The 22,500-nt window shown below is 36.6% G+C and overlaps 1 protein-coding gene across 1 annotated transcript in view; it reads left to right on the top strand.

Moving 5' to 3' along the window:
* The window catches only part of DPYD (dihydropyrimidine dehydrogenase), a 1,643,387-nt gene that overhangs the window by 888,989 nt on the left and 731,898 nt on the right, over positions 1-22,500 (top strand). The window lies entirely within an intron of this gene.

The raw sequence follows: 22,500 nt of genomic DNA, 5'->3' as shown, positions 1-22,500 counted from the left end.
ACTTTAGTTACACAAGAAATCAGTAGTAAAGTTTAGAAACTAGTGTGTGTGTGTGTAAGTGTGTTAGTGTCAGGGTGCCAGGAATCAGACTGAGACGAGAAGTGCAAAAATAATCACACCTTTATTAATAACAAAGAAATAATAAAAAGTCCACAAGACAAATAACAAGCCAGGAGTAAAAGCGAGAGCTGGTAGTCAGACGAGCCGAGTAAGGAGCCAAAGCGAGTAGTCAGACGAGCCGAGTCAGGAACCAGGAGGGACGTCAGACAGCCAGGTAATACACAGGAACTCACAAACAGGTCTGAGACAACGCAAGGGCAAAGAATACTGAACAGAGGCCCTTTAAATAATAAGTGATGATGACATAAAAATTCTGAGACTGCAACCTGTCTCACACGGATGATGTACAACAGTCTGGCCATAAGAGGGCGTGCAGGAAATGAGCAGCATTATACACTCTGCACCAGATTCAGCAAGAAAAGGTAAGCAAAATGGCTGCCAGCAGCACATGGCAAACAAAGCAGGGAAAAAACCCTGACAGTTAGTTACCTATTATGATGGTTTATGCATTTTTTTCATCTCTATTAGAAGCTAGATGGTTCCTGGGCATGGGTCGAACATAAGGGGAGGGAATCTTTGACCGCAGGAAGAAGTAAGACCCCATTGTTTGGAGTGGGATTTTCTAATCATTACTTAAGGGGCCAAGCAGAAGAGATGCAGTCACGTTGTTATTAATGTGAAAGTATCTTCCTGTTAACCACCCTTGTTTTTTGTTTATTCCTCATCAATTGAAGTTTGATATTGTCAAAGAGTGGGCAAGGATGCCAGTCCTACTTCCATTCATGCATCCTGATCATGGCCAGAGGTATTAATAAGTTGGCTTCCCCATATGGTGGGAGAGCAATTTCAGTAGATTCCTGGGCATGGGGTTCCTTGGAATAGTGAGAATTAAAATGGGTTAACAGATGTAACAGTTTAATTTTGTATCCAGATGTAGGTGGTACTGCCCTGTATTTAAAAAGGGTTATAAAGCTGTACTTAGCACTGCAGGATTGTATACTTTTGTATGAGGTCTGTGGTTTTTATTGAGTCTACAAAGTTACATTCCCCATGTGTTGTGTTTTTACTTTTTTTAAAAAATGTTTGGGGCTTGTGGATTTCAAATACCAGGTGATTCCCATTGCAATGAGGGAGTTCTGTCACGAGTTTGAGGGGTTTAAACCTCTCCCCATCCATCTCACCCCCTGGTTCTACATTCCCTGTAATGTCACCACTCTGTTACCCACTATACAACCACTAAAAGTAGCCTGTAGTGTAGGAAATCACTGACAACAGCATCTGATGGATGAAGTGAATTGGTCACAGGTAAAGTAAAGTCCTCCACAGTATTGGCTGCTCATTGCCTTTGGGGTATATTAAGAATAGACCAAAGGATCTTTATAGTTATTTCAAGCAACGGAAATTACAAATTATAATATTATGATTTTATACATTCATGATGAGGTCATATGCAATGGGGAAATATTCAGCAACAGAGGAACTTTTCCATTGGTTTGAATATGGGGGAGAAGGGGCTCATATAAAGTCCCTAGCTCACCCCTGTAAGCCCACAGTTTTATGTAGGGGGGCTGTTAACAGTTTTTCTATTCCCTTTTGATTTACTTAAAGGAGCATGGGAACCTTCAATGGAAAGATTGTTTGATTAATATTATAAATCACAAAGGGTGGCTTAAACCATATTTTGGAACAAGGAGAGTCTCCACAATGAGTAGTTTTATGGCAAATCAATAGTAGGTGGTTGACGTTTAAATGGTAATCTTGTCAATGCTATACTAATGCCAATCATCTGTCTGCTAGTTTAGTTTGGCAGTGTTTCGGGTTGTAAAATAGATTCTGGCACCCATTAAAAGCACTAAAATAGAACAAATCACTTTTTTCTTGAAAGAATCACATCTTTTAGCTAAGGCAGCATATGAGAATGTGGCAAAAAGTGAGTGTTTCTGAGCACATCCAGCAGACAGCTAATGGTTACCAGCATTAAGTTAGGATGTTTTATATTCCTTTTCTTACCATATATTTTAGTTATAAAGATCACCTGACTGTAATAGGACTGCCTCCCAGAATGGCTGGGTTTTTTTTGGGGGGGGGGGGGGGGGTTTAGCTTTAGGTAATGAAGAATAAATGCTGAAGTTATAGTGAAACTGCTTCTGGCGGTCAGATTCAATTTGAATTTAAATGATTGTTTAAAATCACTCATAATAGCTTCAATTTTGTAATTGTGTGGCATAATTATATATGGATTTTATATATAATATGTCACAAATGAGATCCCATAGGAACATCCAACTCCTCACACAGAGACCCCTTGCAGGCACTCAGGAATTTTTCAGAAGCTTTTGTTAAAAATAAATGTCCATGATGTTTTGGTTCTCATTGGAACTTTCATCAAATAGGACAAAAAGACAAATGCATAACAATACACCTACTACCATACAATAATTACGTACAATGCATATTAACTAAATTAAAAGCAGGTGCAAAACCATTGGCGTGTGCATCATGTAACCAGCTAATCAAGATGACATACTTGCCGCGCCAAAGGTAACTATAATAATCGGCTACAAAAAGAACTAACAGATCGCCAAGGTGGCTATCAGTGAGATGTTTGATAACACAAGTGATGCACCCCTGTGAAAATAGATATTAATGTAGCATAGCGGCATAAAATTGACTTTTAGTCAAGCACATAATAGATTTTATGAAAATTAATAAGCTGCAATATTTCAATGAAAACAAATTTGCAACCAAAACAAAATAGAATTGTTAATACCTATAAATTAATATCCCCCCAAATAATATTAACATGTGCATCATGCCTCATGGAGCATGGGAAAAACTATTTTAAAGAAAAGAGGAGGAGAACACATATCAATGTTCATGTTAGTAAAAAATAAACTGAAGTCAATCCTCTAAGTCCCTTGAGAGACACTGTATCCAGATAGTAAATCCACATAGATTCCAATCTTAATAGGTTTTTGGCTATATGTCCCCCACATTTAAATACAGGAACATGGTCAATCAGGATAATGCATAGCGAGGAGGCCTGATGTTCTTTCTCTAGAAAATGTCTTGCAATCGGTTGTTCAGAGCTGGCATCCTTAAAGGCTTGTCTTATCGCTGATTTATGGTTTGCAATCCTCTCTCTGAAAGAGGTGTCTGTTTTCCCTACATAATACAGGATACATGGGCAAATCAGCACATAAGTCACATGTTCCGAAGTGCATGTCCACCTGTGACATATTGTATATACCCAATTAGCATGGTGGTGTCGGAACTTCTTACTCACTATTAAACTATTACAGGTGACACAATTTCCACATCAGTAGCAACCGGGTCTACTCCTAGACAACCATGTCTGTGATTTGTTACAATGGGCTGGATATGACTAGACCAGCAGGTCCCAAAGGTTCCTAGCTCTCCTATAAACCTATCTTGTGGGAGAACTATCTTGAAAGGATAAATTGCTGCCTGAGGCCATTATGGACCAATAATTTTTGATCTACTCCTTGACCAACGAGGATGCTGGTGTAAAGGTATTTAAGTTTTGTCTCACAAACTTGTTCCCTCCATTGTAGCAACTGACCCTGTGAGAAACCTTGCGCCCTCTCCCATTTTGTTTCAAGTATACTCCAGGGATATCCTCTGTGAAAATCTCTGGTGCATGTTCTCAAGTTGTATATCTCTTTGTATCTTCTTGGTGTTGTTATATACAACCTGCAGGAATGAGAAGTAGTAATACCCTTTTTCTGAAAACTAGTATGAAAGCTAGAATGATGTAACAAATAATTCTTGTCAGTTGGTTTACTAAACAATGAGGTGTACAATTTAAGACCTGTATCATATTCAGCTTTATATATCTCAAGGTCCAAAAAATGGACAGCAAGATTATCCAAATTAATTTTGAATCTGATAGTGGTTGCCAGTTCATTTAAATACTTAAACCACCCCTGATCATAAAGACATCAACAATATAGCAGCAGTAACATTTGATATATGTATCTCTTAAACCAAAAATGTGTTAATTTTCATATATTGCCACATAGAGGTTTGCATAGGATGGGGCCATATTAGACCCCATCGCTGTGCTAAGGATTTGCAACAAATAACCATTCTCAAATAAAAAAGAAGTCCATAAGATTCAATAAGAATTCAACATACTTGTCACTACTGATGAGTATTCTCTTAATCCTCTTAATCCCATGTGCATGTGGGACAAATTCACCACATGCATAGTAAACACATGCCAGAAGCCTGTAAGGACTCAACATTTTTCAATAACAAAATTAATTTTGACGAATCTCTCAAATATGATCTTGTGGATTGTACCACAGGTTGCAAATAAAAATTGATAAATTCAGCAAGGGGTTGTAAAAATTAACTCCTGCCAGACACAATAGGTCTGACAGGGGGATTTCCAAGAGATCTATGAATTTTCTGTAGCATAGAAGAGAGAGGTTATGGAAAATCCACAATACAAAAAGCAAAGCAAACAGGTTTAAGGACTAGATTGGACATATATATTTAAGAATACAAGGAAGAGCTCTGACAATGAGTTCAAAGGGGTAAACTATGTAACAAATTATAGTGAAGAATACAATTTGATTTGTAATATAATCCACACACATCTTTATTTACTTGTGGCAGATAAGGGATTGATTCTAACAGTGAGAGATTGGTGTAGGTTCTCATACAGGAGAGCACAAAACTGTGGGAAACATAGTTTCCCCTACCATACTTCCTCCAGAAAATCTTCCAAAAATCTCTTGTCTTACTTGTAGACACTACATGTACAGCATGTAAATATTTGATACCACTAGGACAGTTTAAAAGTGAGGCAACAGGAAATGTATGCAATCAATTTGCAAACATGCATAGAATGTCTCTTGCAGTATGTAGCACTTACAACATGGAAGGTGAGAACCAGAATAAGAGAACATCTTACAAATATAAAGGTTGGGACCCTGATAACACGTCTCATACATCAATTTACATTAAAACACAAGAAAAAGACAAACACCCTTATATGAACAATTATACAAAGGGTGAAAACTCCAGAGAGGGGTGGGGACAGAGATTAACTAAAATTTAAGTTTTTTGGATATTCAAATTGCACACTCGGGTCCCTACAGGGTTAAATTGCATGACTATAGTGAAATTGAGGCAGTGTATAACTAAGTGATAAGGATTAATTGGTTATAATAGATAACAATAGCGTTATATTTTTATTCAATAAGATGGTATTCAGTGTTTTAAGAATGAGTATGGATCATAGGAGGATCAAACAGCTACAGAGTATGGGCATTGGCTGAAACCCGTTAGCGGATCGGTGACATTATATGCACCTAAGTGTGAGGCATGTAGAACGCTTTCTACTGACTATTTTTGTATATATTTTTTTAGCTGTAAAGGACTAAAAGTTATATTTTAAGAACAACATGCTCCTCAGAGGATTTCTTTAAATGCTTCGAGATTTATGACTTTTAATAGCATATATAAATTGGATGAACAGGATTGTCTACAGTCAAATAGTTATATGCCTTATCATCAATCACCCTTGCAGCATATGTGATCCTTAGAATTTCATCAACTTGTTTTTTTTTTTTTAAAAAAACAGGTAGTAGGATTACTAAGAAAGTTTCAAGTAAGTTGTATAATCATCCAACTGTATGTTCACCTCTTTCTGATAAGTGGAGTAATCTTGGACCACAATAGCTCCACCCTTGGGTGTGTAATTTCTTCTGCTGACTGTGTCTACACAGCTTATCTATGGCTTGGACCTAAGGCCAGAAAACTTTCAAAATAGGTGGGGATACCACAGGATAAATCAACTATTTTGAATGCCAATATAAGGGTTAAGGAAATACTTGTAAACAATTTAATACACTTGGGTACACCAGTAATCCTACTGCCTGTTTTTAAAAAACATTGATGAAATTCTAAGAATTGCATATGCTGCAGGGGTGATTAATGATGAGGCATATAACTGACTGTAGACAATCCAGCTTATCCTATTTTATATATGCTACCCAAAATTCATACATTTCTTGAAAATCCCTCTGGCAAACCTATTGTGGTTCACTTTTACAACCCCTTACTAAATTAATCAATTTTTATTTGCATCCTGTGGTAAAATAAACAAGATCGTATTTAAGAGATTCGTCAGAACACATTTTGTTGATGAAAAATGTTGAGTCCTTACAAGCTTCTGACATACTGGTGACTATGGATGTGGCGAATTTGCACACAGTTATCCCACATGCACATGGGATGGAGATGATTAAGAGAATACTCCTCAGTAGTGACCAGTATGTTGCACCTCTTATTGCATTTTTTGGAATTTATGTTTAGAAAATAATTATTTTTTATTTGAAAATGGTTATTTTTTGCAAATGCTTGGCACGGAGTTTGGGTCTAATATGACCCCATCTTATGCAAACCTCTATATGGCAGTGTATGAAAATGAACAACTTTTTGGTTTAACCCCTTAACGACCGAGGACGTGCAGGGTACGTCCTCAGAAAAAAGGCAGTTAATGCCTGAGAACGTACCCTGCACGTCCTCGGTTTGGAAAGCAGCTGGAAGCGATCCTGATCACTTCCAGCTGCTTTCCGGTTATTGCAGGATGCCTCGATATCGAGGCATCCTGCAATAACAATTTTTGCCCCTCCGGTGCAGAGAGAGACACTCTGTGGCCCTCTCTGCACCGGACATCGATGGCCGCATTCGTTGGTGGGTGGGAGCGTAAATGGGAGGTGGGTGGGCGGCCATCGATGGCTTCTTAGTCAGAGAGGGGGGCGGGATCGGGGGCGGGATCGGGGGCGGGATCGCCGGGGGCATGCACAGGCGCGCGCGCGTGCACAGGGGGCGGCGGGAGGGCGCGTGCACGGGGAGGGAGCGGGTGGGAACCGCTTACACTACAGAAACTTGTACATATTTTTGTACAAAATAATAAAAATAAAACGTAATGGAAGGGATCTGGGAGGGGGTGGGGGATTGATCTGGGGGGGGGGGGAGCTACACTAAAAACTGAAATAAATGAAAAAAAAACATTTTTATATGCAAACTGGGTACTGGCAGACAGCTGCCAGTACCCAAGATGGCCCCCAATAAGGCAGTGGGGGGGGGGGGGTAGAGAGCTGTTTTGGGGGGGATCAGAGAGGTTGGGGGCTAAGGGGGGATCCTACATAGCAGCATATGTAAATATGCTTAAAAAAAAAAAAAGTAAAAAAAAAAACCTGTAGAAAGTCTGCCAGTACTTAAGATGGCGGGGACAATTGTGGGGTGGGGGAGGGAAGAGAGCTCTATGGGAGGGATCAGGGGGTCTGATGTGTCAGGTGGGAAGCTGATCTCTACACTAAAGCTAAAATTAACCCTGCAAGCTCCCTACAAGCTACCTAATTAACCCCTTCACTGCTGGGCATAATTCACGTTTTGTGCGCAGTGGCATTTAGCGGCCTTTTAATTACCAAAAAGCAACACCAAAGCCATATATGTCTGCTATTTCTGAACAAAGGGGATCCCAGAGAATCATTTACAACCATTTGTACCATAATTGCACAAGTTGTTTCTAAATAATTTCAGTGAGAAACCTAAAGTTTGTGAAAAAGTTGACTATTTTTTTTAATTTAATCGTATTTGGCGGTGAAATGGTGGCCTGAAATATACCAAAATGGGCCTAGATCAATACTTGGGGTTGTCTACTACACTACACTAAAGCTAAAATTAACCCTACAAGCTCCCTACAAGTTCCCTAATTAACCCCTGCACTGCTGAGCATAATACACTTGTGGTGTGCAGCAGCATTTAGCGGACTTCTAATTACTTAAAAACAACGCCAAAGCGATATATGTCTGCTATTTCTGAACAAAGGGGATCCCAGAGAAGCATTTACAACCATTTGTGCCATAATTGCACAAAATGTTTGTTAATGATTTCAGTGAGAAACCTAAAATTTGGAAAAATTTTACTTTTTTTTTTTATTTGATCGCATTTGGCGGTGAAATGGTGGCATGAAATATACCAAAATGGGCCTAGATCAATACTTTGGGATGTCTTCTAAAAAAATATATATACATGTCAAGGGATATTCAGGGATTCCTGAAAGATATCAGTGTTCCAATGTAACTAGCGCTAATTTTGAAAAAAAGTGGTTTGGAAATAGCAAAGTGCTACTTATATTTATGGCCCTATAACTTGCAAAAAAAGCAAAGAACATGTAAACATTGGGTATTTATAAACTCTGGACAAAATTTAGAAACTATTTAGCATGGGTGTTTTTTGGTGGTTGTAGATGTGTAACAGATTTTGGGGGTCAAAGTTAGAAAAAGTGTGTTTTTTTCCATTTTTTCCTCATATTTTATAATTTTTTTTATAGTAAATTATAAGATATGATGAAAATAATGTTATCTTTAGAAAGTCCATTTAATGGCGAGAAAAACGGTATATAATATGTGTGGGTACAGTAAATGAGTAAGAGGGAAATTACAGCTAAACACAAAGACCGCAAAAATGTAAAAATAGCCTTGGTCCCAAACGGACAGAAAATGGAAAAGTGCTGTGGTCATTAAGGGGTTAAGAGATATATATACCAAATATCGCACCTATATAGATGATGTATTTATGATCTGGGGTGGGTGCTTTGAATGCATCATCATATCTAGTATATATTTGCTGTTTAATATCCTTTTACGTTATATGGGATTATCTTGCTTCAATAGAGTGTCTTCCAGATAGTTATGGTATTAGCAGTAGAATGGTATTTACTCTAGATCACTGGTTTTTAAACCTGTCCTCAGACCTCCCTTACAGGCCACATTTTGAGGATATTTGAACTGGAGCAAAGGTGAAATAATCAGCTGATTAGTAAACATGGTTATTATATCTGCTCTCATTCAAGGTAATCCTGAAAACCTGGACTGTTGGGGAGGCCTGAGGACAGGTTTGAAAACCAGTGCTCTAGATAATTTAGTACACTCTAACATTCCCCAATCCATTCTTTGAAAAAATATTTCTTTAGCTTTGAGAGAAGATAAAACTCTTGAAACTTGTATTAGAATTTAAATGAATAGAACAATATGATAGGATGAATGTTTTATGTTAAATGCCTACAAAGCCTTTTATACTGGTTTTAAAGGAAAAAAATATCTACCTGATTGGGATTCAAGCCATATTATTTTAAAATGCGCCATCACCTTTTTTTAACCTGGACTTTAGATGACGATTTTTAAAGAAAATATCCTGTGTCACTTAACCTTTTGCTTTTATTTCAACAATTTAAATTGTTCTTCTTTCCAACACATGTTTTGTCTCTTCAAGATAATAATAATAGTAGTAGTAAAAAAAGACTTTGAATTAGTGAAAGAACATTGATTGGGTTTGGAACATGGGACTGACATAAAAAAATTCTAGGTTTCCTAAATGGAATTCATGACATTTCTAAACATGCACATTATTTATGCTATACACTGGATTATATATGGTAATATTACTACTAAAAGTAGTATATTTTATTACGGAACATTAGTTTTTTTGTGCAAGTGTAGAAGTATTGTGAGCAACATTGTTTTTACCTCTAAGAAATTATGATTGAGTAACAGTATACTTAAAACCAATTACCTATTGATTAATGGTCTTTTTTTGTAAGCTGAAAAAAATATGACTTTCTTTCCTGTGAATCTTTCTTAAATAAAACAAAACAGCATTCGTTTAAACAGGCCATAAGGGAAAGATTATCTATTCTAGTTGCTTTGCATAATTAGTGTGATTATGTTACAAAAATCTGTTTACCAAGTGTTTAATCGTTAAAATATCAAGTGCTTTTTCTGAATTTTTCAACTAAACATTGCCATTCATGTCAGAACACTCATATTCACTTGTCCCAGCATATTCTTTTTGTTGGCATAAATCAGTGATGCATTTTGTCAAGGCCAGTTCTGCATAATAAAGGTACTCAATCTCTATTGTTCGTTACACTCAAATATAATTTTACTTTATTTTAACAAAAGGAAGCTTGGGATAATAAAAGCTGCAAAATTACGGGGAAGAAAATCTCTCAGCAATTAAAAAAAACATCCATTTTTACTTTCAGATTTAAGCTTAATTAGTATAAGACTTCATCAAAATCAATATTCTGAAGACAAAATTGGTGTTGTAGTTAAGAATGTTGTTTATCATTTTTCACTTGTTTATACCTCTTGGCAATTAAACAATTCTTTCTGGATCTGGGGATAATATTATTTTTATTATCATCTTGAACAATATTTTATTAATTTATAATGGAATGGGAAAAAATATAGCATATTTTCAGATAAAAGACCATTAAAAATCCTAGATATAAATAACATGCATTTGTGTGGAACTACTGTGACTTCTGTTTGTGCCAAAATGTGCCAGCTGTTTGTTCATGCTGACCTGTCATGCAAATTGTTTGCTTCTCAAAGCATTTCAACATTAAAATAAAAATAAATAAAAAAAAATTAAAAAGTTGACCGGAACAGCAAATTTTGAATACCTTGTTGGACAGACTGGTAAGCAGACACACATGCTGATTTCTGATATGGACTTCTGAAACACGCTCAGAAGACATGAAGGCAAAGATGAACCAAGGCCTTACAGAAGACTCAACAATAGAAAATAATCCGCTACAAAGACCATCATGTTGGAAGAAAATATCGAGCAGGATCAAAGAGCCAGAAAAAAAAAATCATTCCTAAAATATGACAATGGTGTGGGAAGAGAGATAATCAAGCAGAAATCTAAACCAAAAATCTATAGAACTTTTGGACCTATAATGTAGAGGATAATTTTTAGGAAGAGATATTTGGAAAAACAGATATTTACTTAATAAGTATAAAATACAGAGAACATTTAAACTTAGTATCTATCTTTCATCTATCTATCCTATATCAATCTATCTATCTTTCCTCTAGCTCACTCATATTTGGATATAAAATGGAGAATACATTTTAGGAAGAGAAATTTGAAAAATCAAATATTTTGGCAAACTGTATATAATACAGAGAAAAATTTAACTTTGCATCCATCCATCTATCTAAGACTTAAATTTCAACTAGTCCACTAATCCTCAACAAGTAAAAACTTTGACCTTTTTCCTATCTTTTACACTAGTCGACTATAGTGATATCTTTCTACCACTGTATATTTTGTTTGTATTTTTGGATTGTGTGAATAATTTTCTCAAGCCTCCCTTAAAAGGATATTAAAATAAAAATTTAATGTTTATGATTCGGATACAGCATGTCATTTTAATCAACTTTCCAATTATTAAATATTATCAGATTTGCATTGTTTTCTTGGTATCCTTTATTGAATAGTAAACCTAAGTAGGAGTTTAGGAGCATACACAGGTCTTTAGCAGTCTATTGTAGCAGAATTTACAAATATGTATAACATTGCAATAATCATTGTTGCCAGGTTCATATTCCTAAGCTCACCTAGGATTACTCTTTAACAAAGATACCAAAAGAACATTTCAAACTCTATTCAATCCATTTAATTTTAATTTTACAGGACACATCTTAATGAATTCTTGATCAATGGTGATCAACTACTGTGTAGAATGTTGATGACTCAGGTACATTTTCCCACACTTAAAGCAACATTAAAAACTGAATGCTTTTCATGTACCCCCCTCTAATTATGGGTACCACCATTTTGGTATCTGGTAGAAAGTTGATTGCTCTTAACAAAGAAAATTAAGAGCACTAAGGGAAATTGATAATAGGAGTAAATTGGAAAGTTGTTTAAAAAGGTTATGCTGTATCCAATCCCTATTAAGTTAAATTAAATAATTTAAGTTTATTATTTTTATTATTATTATATGATAAGCTATTCAAAGGGACATTAAATGGACATGAAACCTCAAATTATGTCATAATTCAGATAGAGAATTCAATTTTAAATAATCCAATTTACTTCTTTTATCTGATTTGCTTAATTCTTTAGACATCTTTCTCGAACGAAGAGCAATGCACATGGGTGAGCCAATCACACAAGTCATCTATGTGCATCCACCAATCAGCAGTTACTGAGCCTATCTAGACATGCTTTTCAACACAGGATATAAAGAGAATTAAGTAAATTGGAAAATTGTTTAAAATTGTATGCTCTACCTAAATCATAAAATAATTTTTTGGGGGTTTTATGTCCCTTTAAGTCAAGGGGACAATATTTACTTATTTTTCATTTCTCAAATTGACATGGTTATCGCTCATGCACTTGTGTAAAATACTGAGTGCATAAAGAGTGGGATATATATAGAAAGTTTGTTTGTACTCTTTCTCCCTCAAATGGTTCCACATGTTAGTAAATTAAAAATGAAAATAGCTTAGCCTGCTTTAAACTATAATTAAAGGTCATTCATGCCTAACAAGCTTTGCTTAAAGTCATGAAATGTAAAATCTTAAAAATAATAGAAGGACAGCTTAGAGCAATGCATTTGAAGGGTCATTAAACTCAAAAATCCCTATCATGCATTTAGAAGATTGCCATTTTAATACATACATTTTTGCATGAAAACTATTAAGTTAAAAATGTTTGACTTAAAGGGTCATTAAAACCCTGAGAGGGTTTTATAAAATGTTTAATTCTAAGAAGAAAAAGATCTTTGCAAAATACTTTCATTATTTATTATGTACTCTTTTGTTGTAACTTAACTCTGAACATTGTGGGCTTTTCAGCTCCTATTAGAAGTGTGAGGGAAAGGCTTAACACTGCTATGTTCCAAACAGGCATTGGTTGCACACAAATAGTGACCCTTTCATAACTGTCGCTGATTGGTCTCAGCAGAGAAGAAAACTTTGGTTACAAAATGTCTCTCGGTATGTATTTAGTCTCCCTAAGGGAAAAAGGGGCAACCAGACGCTGCTGTATTCCTTGTTCAGAGATGAATTGCCTGGTATTTTGGCGCTGGATTGACCGTGATAGGCGGGATCAGACTGATATACTACAGGAAATTTCTACTCTGTGAAAAGCATAACTGGGCTAAAAAGAAGCTGCACCCAGGTGGTAAATTGCCATAGAACAGGCTAACAATGGTATTGACCTGGTTGTTCATTCCTGTGAGTGCGCTCCTATCTGTATGTATTTAGCCTTACTTAGGGAAAAGGGTAAACCAGACGTGGACTCCTTGCTCAGAGTGCTTAGAGGAGTTTGAATACACCTAACTGACAAGTCCCAATGAAGGCTGAAACAATTGTCTGGGGTTGCTGTGTTCCTTGTTCAGAGAGGAATTGCCTGATATTTCAGTGCTGGACTGACCGCAATAGGCGGGATCACACTGATATACTACAGGCAAGTTCTACTCTGTGAAAAGTATTACTGGGCTAAAAAGAAGGTGGTAAATCGCCATAGAACAGGCTAACAATGGTATTGAGTCAGTTGTTTGTTCCTGTGAGTGCGCTTTTCTCTGTATGTATTTAGTCTACAAAATGTCGTGGCCATTGCTAAAACCTTAGACTTGTTTTTTTAAATAACTAACATTTAAAAAAAAAAAAAAAAACACGTGTGCATATTATTCACAGGCTAATCTTTTCTTTGAGTAGATCATTATATCTAGCATATATTTAGGGCTAGATTTTAAGTGACACACTATTTAGAGCTTCCGCTCAAGTGTTAACTTTGCTAGTAGTAATCCTTCTGCATCGCATAGGGTTGTGTGCATATTACAAGTTTAAAGTAAAAAGTTTGTGCGTGAGCGAAAGCTGACAAGCACTAACCAAAGGACTTTGCATTATCATGACTTCGTTAACGTAGTCTCCCCATAGGAATGCAGAAGCAAAAAACACATACCGCTCGCACGCTAACCCAACAGGAGTTATATTTCACGTTCCAATGTTCATTTACATAATAATTCTTTTTTTATTTATCCCGCTCTGTTCTGTTTTTCTCTCTCTCTTTTAACTTAGTTTTCTTTATGTGCATATCTGTCAGGTAACAAACATTTTAGCTTATTTAGAAATATAGTTAACTAAAATTATGTTTTGTATTCTATCTCGTATAATTGTCAACATTTATAGGTCTTTGGCAATAATCTTAGCAGATAACATCATACCTCAAATACCGTATATATGTTTACTGAATTTTCTCACAATTTGTAAACGGAAAAAAAATTAAAGAAATTGTATTTCATAATTCTTCCATATATCATTCTTTTACTTTGGAACAGTTTAATCAATAAGCTCTATTGAGATCAATTATTTAAAGGGACAATGACAAATTGCATTGTGGCTCTATACATAATTAGGTTGTGATTAATAAAACATGGCTTATGTTTTCTTGACATACGCTTCTGTATTTTAAAAATGACCTTAATTATTTGAAAAGCTTTTGCCAGTCAATTTGCTTACTAGTAGGAACAGTGGTGTTTTCAAGGTTGGGATGTCCACATCTTGTTTTTAAGGGTCTAATCCAGGATAGCATTATAGAACCACTCAACAAGGACTTTGGTTACATAATCAAATTGTTTGATGGTGCATAGAATTATCATTTAAACTTCATGATTCAGGTGGAGCATACAGTGCACATTCCTGAGCCTACCTAAATATGCCCTCATGTAAAGGTCTAAGGGGCCAATTCTTAAAATTGGGCAGTCTCAATGTGGTTTTCCACACCAATACTCATTAGGCTAACCATCATGACATTCTATAAAAAGAGTCTGTCCCTACAAGTGATAGATGTCTCTCATATAAATAAAGAGAGCTCTCTGTTACATAAAAGTTTGCAATGGAGGACCAACTACAGAGGAAGACCCCGACATATGTTTAAACTTTAATGTTATTTTAGTCTGCCTAAGTTTTCCTTTCAAAGTAATTTGTTTGTTGAGTCTTGATAAAAGCTCACCACCTTTTAAGTAGCGAGATATGTAGGGCGTAAATGTTTACAGAATTATGTTGGGATTTGAGAGACAATTTTATATACATCCATGGAGCACCCATGTTTAGCCAATTTTACAAAAAAATCTATAACACTTTGTATTTTGTACTTAAAAGTGTAAATTTATGTGTGTTTTTTGCACATCCAGTATACTTAAAGACCAGTAAATACAGTAGATTTGCATAATCAACAAATACATGATAAAAAGACAATGCAATATCACTAAGGGGTAGATTTATTAAGCAGCGGATGCTGCTTTCTACCCCCAAAGTTTCTGCCTTGCCGGAAACTTAAGTTAAGAAGCAGCAGTCATAAGACTGCAATCATCCCCATCCAATATGATCGGGATGATTGACACCCCTTACTAGCAGCCACAAATGTGCAGGGGGCGGCTTTGCACAAGAAATGCTTGTGAAATGTTAAATGCCGATAGCGTATGTTATAGCGAATCATGTCCACCTGGCAAATTATAAATTTAGACGTTACCCACCGCAGCTCACATATCCCCTGCAAGATCTCAAACACCAATTGAGTACGGGGGAAGAAGAAGGTAATTAAAACAAACGGCCATTTGTATATTGAATATTGGAGGAGCTGTTAACACGCCGGAGCGTGCAGCGCAAGTTCATACCCGATCGTAAAGCCTGCTGCCGGAACTGACAGCCAAAGATAATCAGAACAGAGGGTATTGAACCACCAGAGCCATACAGGCAAATACAGGCTCAAAAGAATCAAGCTTCCAGGAGATTCTTGTATCGTACAAGATTAGAAAGCAGAAAGGAGGCATACAAAATCTTCCCGGTAAGATAAAATTGAAATATCGCCAGACACAGCAGTTGTCAGAAGACCCGGTAAGCCCTATAATAACACTTACAAATACTTGCAAAAAAGTGTTACAAGTTTATTAATAACATTTCTACATATTCTTCTGAGAACAAAAGAATGAAAGTGTATCAGATTACATAGCATATATGAACTTTTAACTGGAACTCTGCAACTTTGTAGCAATATTGAGAAAAAATGAACTTTTAAAACCAAAGCTTTTAATATGAACATTTTATTCAACAATTAATCATGAAAGTATCATTTTAAAGACACCAAATTGTAAAAGGTCACTTATATAAGGTGGATTAAGGTGGTATATATGAAACATTTGATTACTAAAATATAATTAAATGTTATAAAGTATAAGATATATTGTGTTTTAAAGTATAAGATATATGATAGGCTAAATATAATCACCTTAACAAAATAATTTTTTGACATAGAGGGAGACGTCCCATATTTGAATAGATTGTTTCTATAGTTATTATCTTACATTAATTACGTGCCATATATTTTATTGTATTCTACAACAATACAAATTTGTTTTTTTACTGTTCCTAAGAATTTTTTAATCATATACATGTTTTCTAATCTATCTTACAAATAAATTACATATATATAAAAATATCAATCTCCATATCTTCCTTTAAGCTTTTCAAGCGCTCCCAAACTATATAAATGTAAAATTATAAATTGACCCCTTAGGGGTCAATTTAATATTGTGCGGATGGACATGCTACAATTTAGCGTACACTGTCGGCATTTATCATTGCACCAGCAGTTCTGGTTAACTGCTGGTGCAATACCACCCCATGCAGATTTGCGGCCAATTGGCCGCTAGCAGGGGGTGTCAATCAACCCGATCATATTCGATCAGGCTGTTTGCTGTCCGCCACCGCAGAGGTGGCGGACGAGTTAAGGAGCAGCAGTCTTAGGACCGCTGCCTCTTAACTTCCGCTTCAGGCGGAACTGAAGCAGAGTGGGTCGGAAGCAGCATTCGCTGCTTCATAAATCAACCCCTTAGTCTGAACTTCAAATGTGCAGTAGAATTTTGCTGACAAATTTTAAGTTACGTATATTTCTACTCTTCCTGTATCATGTGACAGCCATCAACCAATCACAAATGCAAATATACATATATTCTGTGAATTCTTGCACATGCTCAGTGGTTGGTGACTCAAAAAGTGTAAATATAAAAAGACTGTGTACATCTTGTTAATCAAAGTAAATTATAAAGTTGTTTAAAATTGCTGCTCTATCTGAATCATTAAAGCTTAATTTTGACTTAAGTGTCCCATTAAATGCAATTTATGCCTGTGTAATCTACATTCAAATTTTACGTTTTTGATAAAATATCATTTTTGGAGTACAGTTTTGTTATGATTTTTTCCCCCTGCATATTTATGTGTGAATAGTTAAATTATTTGTTGTGTACAATCTTTAATTTACCATTTTCATTGTGCACTTTTGTGATAAATGCATTTCTTTCCCATATAAAAATGCAATATACGCGCCCTTATCAAGACACTGTTTGCAGGGTAAAAAGTGGCTTTACATAATTCCCCTAGGGAAATAGAAGGTCTGACGAGCATTCTTATAGACGCCCATGATACTCCCATGTACCAGCCTTCCCATCAGGGCCCGCCTATAAAATGCTAGATGACCCACAAGCTTTTTCACCTTCCTTTCCCAGGAAACCTTCCAGGAACTGTTGAGTTATGAAGATGCACTTCATGCTTGGTGACTGCTTTTATGGATTTCCTCAGTGAGGTGCTGTTACATATGTGTCCATGTCTGGATTACCTGTATCTCTCTTAGAGTAATTAAAACCAGAGCAATTTGCATAAGCCTAAAAAAGATGCATTAAATCGAGAAACTGAAAAAGCTAGCGCCCTCCCAGATTATAAACTGTTATAGTTATGCTGATTTTATGCTCTCCTGCCCAGGGCTAATGCCCCAGTTTCTGGGGACATCCTTCATCCACCCATGTCAAACACTAACTCCACCCTTACCTGACCACAATTGATCCTGCCCATGAAACTCTTTCCCTCACAAAATAGCCCTGACTACAAAATGCTAGTGGGTCCACAAGCTCCTTGACCTCCCTTTCCCAGAACACCTCCTGAAAATGTTGAGATGTATGTAGATATACTGCATGCTTTAGCTTTTATGGGTTTCTTCAGTGGTATGCAGTTGCATGTGAATTTATGCCTGGACTACTTTTTCTCTTAGGGTAATCAAACCCAGAATAATTTTCATAAGCTTTAGAAAAAGGGGTCTACTAGACGGAGAAACTAGGGAAGCTGCTTCACTCCAAGGGAACATGCTGTAATTGCTATGATACTTTCCAGTTAAAAGCTTTTCCATACTACATGTGTGTTAGCAGTTGACACTTTGCCTTCCTGAAAGTGTTGAAGCATCTAGACATGAACCTGCTGCCCATTTTTTATTAAAGGGATATAACTGAATCTCCAATTAGATACATCTGATATTATTTGTACCAATCCCTTGTTCAGAGGAGAACAGCACTGAAGTTCAGGGTTGGGCAGCCCTTTCAATGGGTACCATAATATGCTAACGTAAAGTTATCTCTGTAAAAAGGCACAAGTAAGATAAAAGAAGTTGCAACTATGGTAGGAGCAATGTCAAAAGACAGACTGCTATAAATATGCCCTTAAGTGCTCCTCTTTCTTGTTTTGGAAATAAGTAAAATGGATTATTTTCAGCATATTAATTTTATTACAATGAACATATTTTCACTCTTGTTCCAAAAGAAATGTGACAAATCACGGTATCATGTCATTCATGTGTATGGATGCATGGATAAAGTTTCCCAAAGGGTGATGTGGAAAAACAGTTGTGGACTCCCTGCACAATGTGCCTAGAGAGATATGGCTGCATCTCACTGACGAGGCCCACAAATAGAACATTTGCCTAGCATTATCATGTTTCTCTTTCAGAGGAGGATTGCCTGGTATTTCAGGGCAATATAGTTCTTTTTAAGCGGCATCAGACTGTTGTACTCCTCCGTGAAAGGCACAGTTGGTAACCTGCTAAACATCAAGCTACTGAGCCGTGGTTCATCCCTGGTTGAGCACTTCTTTCTATGTATATTTGTATGGATGCATGTTTCACACCAATAGGAAGGTTTGACCACTCAAAAAACTGTATAAAGGCTGGAATATTTTCATGAAACCCAGATGCCATTTTTATGCCATGGAAAACAAAATATGTATGTAAAACAAAGTGCCTTTTTTGCCTTATTTTAGAGGTAATTATTGAGCTCAAATTAAGAAAGGGTGCCATAAAATATAAATATTTTTTTTGTTTGTGGCTTTCTATTAGCTATGTATATTCCATTGCTTACATTGATGTAGCTTGACTAGGCTGAGACAAGTCTGGATTCTTTTAAGTAGCAATTCCACACAATACAAACATATTTCTTTTTTCCGGTAACAATCTATGCAGCTGGCAAAGTGTATGGAAGAACATACACGTTACTTCTGCTGTTAAGTGGGATATTAAATATTGGGTTCCAGTATTTCACGTTTTTCACATATTTGCCTCTTCATTTTTAAGACTTCTTGGTCTGCTAGGTTATTTTAAATATGTATTAAGCAGTGGACTTGGTGGCATTTTTTTCTCTTTTTTCGGTTATAATTTAGTTAAAGGGCTATTAACTACAGCAGAACTGCATAATCACTTAGGTCGTAATATAAAAGACCATGGGGTAGATTTATCAAGCAGTGGATGCTGAAATCTACCCCCGTAGTTCCAGGTTCCCCTGAAACACAAGTTAAGACGCAGCGGTCTTAAGACTGCTGCTCTTTAACTCATTCCCCACCTCTGAGGTGGCGGACAGCAATCATCCCGATCAGATACAATCTGGATGATTGACACCCCCTTCTATCAGCCAATTAGCCGCAAATGGGCAGGGGGCGGTATTGCACAAGCATTTCCCAATAAATGCTTGTGCAATTATAAATGCTGACAGCGATCATGTCCGTCCGATATTTGTTAGATCTGCCCCATGTCTGAATTTCAAATGAGCAGTAGATTTATTTTATGACAAATTTTAACATTTACTTCAATTTGCCAGCCCCTTATGTCATGTGACAGCCATCAGCCACAGCTACAGACCCCTGTATGTATACACAGTGAACTCTTGCACATGCTCAGAAGGAGCTGGTGCCTCAAAGTGTTCATATAAAAAGACTGTGCAATTTTATAATGGAAGCAAACGGAAAAGTCTTATCTAACTGCGTGCTGTGAATCATGAAATTAATAATTTTGACTTTAGTATCCTTTAAAACAGAGTTCTTTAAACCACGGGTCGGGACCCAGTACTGGGTCGTAACACTATATTTACTGGGTCGCAACTTGAGTGTGTGTGGTGTAGGAGAATGTGTGTGTGGTGTGTGTTGTATGAGAGTGTGTGTGTGTTGTATGAGAGAGTGTGTGTGTGGTGTGTGTTATGAGAGCATTTGTAGTGTGTGTTATATTAGAGTGTGTGGTATGTGTGTGTTGTATGAGAGTGTGTGTGTGGTGGGTATGTTGTATGAGAGTGTGTGGTATGTGTGTGTTGTATGAGAGTGTGTGTGTGGTTGGTATGTTGTATGAGAGTGTGTGGTGGGCATGTTGTATGAGAGTGTGTGGTGGGCATGTTGTATGAGAGTGTGTGGTGGGTATGTTGTATGAGAGTGTGTGGTGGGTATGTTGTATGAGTGTGTGTGGTGGGTATGTTGTATGAGTGTGTGTGGTGGGTATGTTGTATGAGTGTGTGTGGTGGGTATGTTGTATGAGTGTGTGTGGTGGGTATGTTGTATGAGTGTGTGTGGTGGGTATGTTGTATGAGTGTGTGTGGTGGGTATGTTGTATGAGTGTGTGTGGTGGGTATGTTGTATGAGTGTGTGTGGTGGGTATGTTGTATATGAGTGTGCATGTGGTGGGTATGTTGTATGAGTGTGTGTGGTGGGTATGTTGTATATTAGTGTGCATGTGGTGGGTGTGTTGTATGAGTGTGTGTGTGTGGTGGGTATGTTCTATGCGAGTGTGTGTGGTGGTCATGCTGTAAGACAGTGTGTGTGTGTGTGTGTGTTGTATGAGTATATGTGTGAGTATGCATGTTATTACCTTTTACAACACTTTCACGTTTGATTACAACCAAGAATAAATTACGCACACATTTTAGTCACTTGTCCAAAAATTGCAGCTATCTTGTATAGTACTTCAGAAATTTTCTTACTATAAAAATAGAGTCGTAAAGGTATGTGGTATCATGGCACTGGGTCTTGAGAAAAAAAGTTTGAAGAACCCGGCTTTAAAAGGCATGAAAACAGTAAAATAATAATTGTCTTTGCTAATAAGAATCAAGAAAATGCATACCTAATGACCAAGGGTGCAGGGCCGCCATCAGGGGGTGACAGGGGTGACTCCTGTCAGGGGCCCAATGGGCCAGGGGGGCCCCATGAAGCAAGAACTAAAAAAAAAAAAAAAAAAAAAAATTTTGGCAGCCACCAGTGGGTACTACAGTGCTAATTGAGCATAGGAAATGTTATTACAAGGAGTAAAGTATTCGCATTTTAGAGGATTTCTGAGTGTGCACTAAACCACTATGCACAGTGTGAGACAGACTTGGCACTTTGTACAGTGTGTGTCAGATGGCAGATCACTTTCATTTTCAGAGGAGGTAGGACTTACTTAGCAAATGTTTATTTCTTTGTGCAATTTCAGATTGTAACTTCAGTGTGGTAGTAGTTGTATGGTGGGGCCAGGGGTCCATAAAAACACATTTTTTTACAATGCTGTAGAAATTCTATATTTAAACCATGCAGAAATGTTTCCTCCTCAATACACAAATGGTAGGTGTCCTTTTGGCAGATATGCATTTTAAGAAAAAAATTAAAAAAAAAAAAAAAATATATATATATATATATATATATATATATACACACATCAGTGACGTGCAGTGATGTCAGAGGCTAGTGAGGCACATATATGAACCAAACAGAGGCAGCTTAAATTTACGGTTAAATTGGCAGGTTGCAGGTCGAATTTACTGCTAATATTAAATTTGCTTCATTCTTTTGGTATATTTTGTTGAAGGATATGCAGCAATATATATATTTACAGTATATAAACATAGACACACAGTGCTATATATTTCAGGGTCATAATTGCAGGATACACTCCAGCCATATTTTGATTATAGACATACGAGTTAGTTCTTATCAGGGATTTTTTTTATCAACCATATTTCTAAATGGAAATTTATAGTGATTTTCCCCTTAACCTATGTATTGAGGATTGATCTTATTTGTATTTGTAGAACTGTTAAAATGGAGGGAGAAGTTTTTCTGATCAAATTTGATATTTTTCTATCTGCTTTGGTTAGTGGGGAGACTTTCTTTGCATTCAGCAAAGCCCAAATGCAAGTACATTTGGAATTATTTAAAAACTGGTCCAATTTACTGCCCCTTTATGCAAGGACTTTCCAGATGCAAGGAGGCATTTTATCTAAGATTTTTACATCTGCATAAGATGTTATACTCTCAGACTAAGATTGCTCAGTGTTTGAAATGAGACAGGTTAACTTAAAACTGTTCAGTTTACACTACAGCTGACTTAATTTTGAAATGCATACCAACAAGCCTAAATCCTGCATTTAACCAGATCTAATGGTATGAGTACCATAGCTTATGGTTCCACCAAGACCATATAGAG

The sequence above is a fragment of the Bombina bombina genome, chromosome 10 (assembly GCF_027579735.1).
Source record: "Bombina bombina isolate aBomBom1 chromosome 10, aBomBom1.pri, whole genome shotgun sequence".
Classification (NCBI taxonomy): domain Eukaryota; kingdom Metazoa; phylum Chordata; class Amphibia; order Anura; family Bombinatoridae; genus Bombina; species Bombina bombina.
This window is presented reverse-complemented; position numbering and strand designations above follow the sequence as displayed.